We start from the raw sequence: 6,018 nt of genomic DNA, 5'->3' as shown, positions 1-6,018 counted from the left end.
GGGGTGGGATGGGGGTAGTAGGATGTGGAAGAGAGAATGAGAGGGGAATGGGGTGGAGGGTGATGTGGTTTGAGGAGGTGAGGGGGAGGGTGATGGGAGGAGTGGGGGATAGAAGGGGGAGTCTGGTGAGGGGATAAGATAGGGAGAAGGGGTAGATGAAGGGTGGAGGGGAAAACGATGGGAGGAGGAGGATGTTGGAGAGAAGGTGGAGAGGAGTGAGGCATAGAAGAGGAAGGTTGAGGAGCAGGTGAGGGAGGGGAAGGAGAAATTGAGGGGGAAGGAGGAATTGGGAGGGGAAGGGCGGAAGGTAAGGACTGGGGAAGAGAAGGGTTGAGGTGTGAAGGGGGAGTGAATAGGAGAGTGCGGTCATGGGAGGGAGAGCTGGAAGAGGGGGAGGGGAGGGGATGGAAGGGGGGAGTGAGAGAGCACTAAGGGTTGACATGAACTGTGTGGGTAAAAGGGCAGGATGATGGGGTGGTTTACAGAGAAAGCGTGGAGCAGGTGGAATTGAAGTGTATTGGGATTTCATCAGATGCTCATTGGCGTGTAGTGGAGACTATCCTGATCACAGCCTGGTTTGGAAGTACTGATACCCCAGAACAGAGACCTAGGGGATACAGCCCAGTCCATTGCGGGTAAAGTCCTCCCCACCATATATAGAGCCCTGTCAGAGGAAAGCATCACCCATCATCAGGATCCCACCACGCTCTCTTCTCGAGGCTGCCATCAGGTAGGAAGTCCCTCAACCATCAGGTCTCTGAACTAGAGGGGATAACTTCACTCACCTCAACCCAGAACAGATTTCACAACCTAGAGACTTGCGTTCAATGACTCATTTTCCCAGTATTATTCATCGATCTGTGTGTTTGCACGGTGTATCTGCCTTTGTCTGTGGGTTGTTTTAAGTATATGAGTGCAGTTTATTTTTATTAATTCTATTTTATTTACCATGAATGCCTGTAAGAAAATGAATCTCGGTAGAATTTGGTGACATACATGTTGCTTTGAACTTTTGAACTTGAACTTGCAAAAGCTGGCTGACTGAATTGGTGAATCATGTAGTGTGTAAGAAGTCTGTTCTGGACAGTGGGAGTGAGGAGTGTGACTGGACAGTGGGAGTGAGGAGTGTGACTGGACAGTGGGAGTGAGGAGTGTGACTGGACAGTGGGAGTGAAGAGTGTGACTGGACAGTGGGAGTGAGGTGTGTGACTGGACAGTGGGAGTGAGGAGTGTGACTGGACAGTGGGAGTGAGGAGTGTGACTGGACAGTGGGAGTGAGGAGTGTGACTGGACAGTGGGAGTGAGGAGTGTGACTGGACAGTGGGAGTGAGGTGTGTGACTGGACAGTGGGAGTGAGGAGTGTGACTGGACAGTGGGAGTGAGGAGTGTGACTGGACAGTGGGAGTGAGGTGTGTGACTGGACAGTGGGAGTGAGGATTGTGACTGGACAGTGGGAGTGAGGAGAGTGACTGGACAGTGGGAGTGAGGTGTGTGACTGGACAGTGGGAGTGTGACTGGACAGTTGGAGTGAGGTGTGTGACTGGACAGTGGGAGTGAGGAGTGTGACTGGACAGTGGGAGTGAGGTGTGTGACTGGACAGTGGGAGTGTGACTGGACAGTGGGAGTGAGGTGTGTGACTGGACAGTGGGAGTGAGGAGTGTGACTGGACAGTGGGAGTGAGGAGTGTGACTGGACAGTGGGAGTGAAGAGTGTGACTGGACAGTGGGAGTGAGGTGTGTGACTGGACAGTGGGAGTGAGGAGTGTGACTGGACAGTGGGAGTGAGGAGTGTGACTGGACAGTGGGAGTGAGGAGTGTGACTGGACAGTGGGAGTGAGGAGTGTGACTGGACAGTGGGAGTGAGGTGTGTGACTGGACAGTGGGAGTGAGGAGTGTGACTGGACAGTGGGAGTGAGGAGTGTGACTGGGCAGTGGGAGTGTGACTGGACAGTGGGAGTGAGGAGTGTGACTGGACAGTGGGAGTGAGGTGTATGACTGGACAGTCGGAGTGAGGAGTGTGACTGGACAGTGGGAGTGAGGAGTGTGACTGGACAGTGGGAGTGAAGAGTGTGACTGGACAGTGGGAGTGAGGAGTGTGACGGGACAGTGGGAGTGAGGAGTGTAACTGGACAGTGGGAGTGAGGAGTGTGACTGGACAGTGGGAGTGAGGAGTGTGACTGGACAGTGGGAGTGAAGAGTGTGACTGGACAGTGGGAGTGAGGAGTGTGACTGGACAGTGGGAGTGAGGAGAGTGATTGGACAGTGGGAGTGAGGAGTGTGACTGGACAGTGGGAGTGTGACTGGACAGTGGGAGTGAGGAGAGTGATTGGACAGTGGGAGTGAGGTGTGTGACTGGACAGTGGGAGTGTGACTGGACAGTGGGAGTGAGGAGAGTGATTGGACAGTGGGAGTGAGGTGTGTGACTGGACAGTGGGAGTGTGACCGGACAGTTGGAGTGAGGTGTGTGACTGGACAATGGGAGTGAGGAGTGTGACTGGACAGTGGGAGTGAGGAGTGTGACTGGACAGTGGGAGTGAGGAGTGTGACTGGACAGTGGGAGTGAGGTGTGTGACTGGACAGTGGGAGTGAGGAGTGACTGGACAGTGGGAGTGAGGAGAGTGATTGGACAGTGGGAGTGAGGTGTGTGACTGGACAGTGGGAGTGAGGAGAGTGATTGGACAGTGGGAGTGAGGAGTGTGACTGGACAGTGGGTGTGAGGAGTGTGACTGGACAGTGGGAGTGAGGAGAGTGACTGGACAGTGGGAGTGAGGAGAGTGACTGGACAGTGGGAGTGAGGAGAGTGACTGGACAGTGGGAGTGAGGAGTGTGACTGGACAGTGGGAGTGAGGAGTGTGACTGGGCAGTGGGAGTGAGGAGTGTGACTGGACAGTGGGAGTGAGGAGTGTGACTGGGCAGTGGGAGTGAGGAGAGTGACTGGACAGTGGGAGTGAGGAGTGTGACTGGACAGTGGGAGTGAGGAGTGTGACTGGACAGTGGGAGTGAGGAGAGTGACTGGACAGTGGGAGTGAGGAGTGTGACTGGACAGTGGGAGTGAGGAGTGTGACTGGACAGTGGGAGTGAGGAGAGTGACTGGACAGTGGGAGTGAGGAGAGTGACTGGACAGTGGGAGTGAGGAGTGTGACTGGACAGTGGGAGTGTGACTGGACAGTTGGAATGAGGTGTGTGACTGGACAGTGGGAGTGAGGAGTGTGACTGGACAGTGGGAGTGAGGAGTGTGACTGGACAGTGGGAGTGAGGAGTGTGACTGGACAGTGGGAGTGAGGAGAGTGACTGGACAGTGCGAGTGAGGAGTGTGACTGGACAGTGGGAGTGAGGAGTGTGACTGGACAGTGGGAGTGAGGAGTGTGACTGGACAGTGGGAGTGAGGAGTGTGACTGGACAGTGGGAGTGAGGAGAGTGACTGGACAGTGGGAGTGAGGAGAGTGACTGGACAGTGGGAGTGAGGAGTGTGACTGGACAGTTGGAATGAGGTGTGTGACTGGACAGTGGGAGTGAGGAGTGTGACTGGACGGTGGGAGTGAGGAGTGTGACGGGACAGTGGGAGTGAGGAGTGTGACTGGACAGTGGGAGTGAGGTGTGTGACTGGACAGTGGGAGTGAGGAGTGTGACTGGACAGTGGGAGTGAGGAGTGTGACTGGGCAGTGGGAGTGTGACTGGACAGTGGGAGTGAGGAGTGTGACTGGACAGTGGGAGTGAGGTGTATGACTGGACAGTCGGAGTGAGGAGTGTGACTGGACAGTGGGAGTGAGGAGTGTGACTGGACAGTGGGAGTGAAGAGTGTGACTGGACAGTGGGAGTGAGGAGTGTGACGGGACAGTGGGAGTGAGGAGTGTAACTGGACAGTGGGAGTGAGGAGTGTGACTGGACAGTGGGAGTGAGGAGTGTGACTGGACAGTGGGAGTGAAGAGTGTGACTGGACAGTGGGAGTGAGGAGTGTGACTGGACAGTGGGAGTGAGGAGAGTGATTGGACAGTGGGAGTGAGGAGTGTGACTGGACAGTGGGAGTGTGACTGGACAGTGGGAGTGAGGAGAGTGATTGGACAGTGGGAGTGAGGTGTGTGACTGGACAGTGGGAGTGTGACTGGACAGTGGGAGTGAGGAGAGTGATTGGACAGTGGGAGTGAGGTGTGTGACTGGACAGTGGGAGTGTGACCGGACAGTTGGAGTGAGGTGTGTGACTGGACAATGGGAGTGAGGAGTGTGACTGGACAGTGGGAGTGAGGAGTGTGACTGGACAGTGGGAGTGAGGAGTGTGACTGGACAGTGGGAGTGAGGTGTGTGACTGGACAGTGGGAGTGAGGAGTGACTGGACAGTGGGAGTGAGGAGAGTGATTGGACAGTGGGAGTGAGGTGTGTGACTGGACAGTGGGAGTGAGGAGAGTGATTGGACAGTGGGAGTGAGGAGTGTGACTGGACAGTGGGTGTGAGGAGTGTGACTGGACAGTGGGAGTGAGGAGAGTGACTGGACAGTGGGAGTGAGGAGAGTGACTGGACAGTGGGAGTGAGGAGAGTGACTGGACAGTGGGAGTGAGGAGTGTGACTGGACAGTGGGAGTGAGGAGTGTGACTGGGCAGTGGGAGTGAGGAGTGTGACTGGACAGTGGGAGTGAGGAGTGTGACTGGGCAGTGGGAGTGAGGAGAGTGACTGGACAGTGGGAGTGAGGAGTGTGACTGGACAGTGGGAGTGAGGAGTGTGACTGGACAGTGGGAGTGAGGAGAGTGACTGGACAGTGGGAGTGAGGAGTGTGACTGGACAGTGGGAGTGAGGAGTGTGACTGGACAGTGGGAGTGAGGAGAGTGACTGGACAGTGGGAGTGAGGAGAGTGACTGGACAGTGGGAGTGAGGAGTGTGACTGGACAGTGGGAGTGTGACTGGACAGTTGGAATGAGGTGTGTGACTGGACAGTGGGAGTGAGGAGTGTGACTGGACAGTGGGAGTGAGGAGTGTGACTGGACAGTGGGAGTGAGGAGTGTGACTGGACAGTGGGAGTGAGGAGAGTGACTGGACAGTGCGAGTGAGGAGTGTGACTGGACAGTGGGAGTGAGGAGTGTGACTGGACAGTGGGAGTGAGGAGTGTGACTGGACAGTGGGAGTGAGGAGTGTGACTGGACAGTGGGAGTGAGGAGAGTGACTGGACAGTGGGAGTGAGGAGAGTGACTGGACAGTGGGAGTGAGGAGTGTGACTGGACAGTTGGAATGAGGTGTGTGACTGGACAGTGGGAGTGAGGAGTGTGACTGGACGGTGGGAGTGAGGAGTGTGACGGGACAGTGGGAGTGAGGAGTGTGACTGGACAGTGGGAGTGAGGAGTGTGACGGGACAGTGGGAGTGAGGAGAGTGACTGGACAGTGGGAGTGAGGTGTGTGACTGGACAGTGGGAGTGAGGAGAGTGACTGGACAGTGGGAGTGAGGAGTGTGACTGGACAGTGGGAGTGAGGAGTGTGACTGGACAGTGGGAGTGAGGAGAGTGATTGGACAGTGGGAGTGAGGTGTGTGACTGGACAGTGGGAGTGTGACCGGACAGTTGGAGTGAGGTGTGTGACTGGACAATGGGAGTGAGGAGTGTGACTGGACAGTGGGAGTGAGGAGTGTGACTGGACAGTGGGAGTGAGGAGTGTGACTGGACAGTGGGAGTGAGGTGTGTGACTGGACAGTGGGAGTGAGGAGTGACTGGACAGTGGGAGTGAGGAGTGTGACTGGACAGTGGGTGTGAGGAGTGTGACTGGACAGTGGGAGTGAGGAGAGTGACTGGACAGTGGGAGTGAGGAGAGTGACTGGACAGTGGGAGTGAGGAGAGTGACTGGACAGTGGGAGTGAGGAGTGTGACTGGACAGTGGGAGTGAGGAGTGTGACTGGGCAGTGGGAGTGAGGAGTGTGACTGGACAGTGGGAGTGAGGAGTGTGACTGGGCAGTGGGAGTGAGGAGAGTGACTGGACAGTGGGAGTGAGGAGCGTGACTGGACAGTGGGAGTGAGGAGTGTGACTGGACAGTGGGAGTGAG

Source organism: Hypanus sabinus, assembly GCF_030144855.1.
Source record: "Hypanus sabinus isolate sHypSab1 chromosome 24 unlocalized genomic scaffold, sHypSab1.hap1 SUPER_24_unloc_8, whole genome shotgun sequence".
NCBI classification, from domain to species: Eukaryota; Metazoa; Chordata; class Chondrichthyes; order Myliobatiformes; family Dasyatidae; genus Hypanus; species Hypanus sabinus.
The sequence above is the reverse complement of the archived record's forward strand: the minus strand, read 5'-3'. Positions refer to the sequence as shown.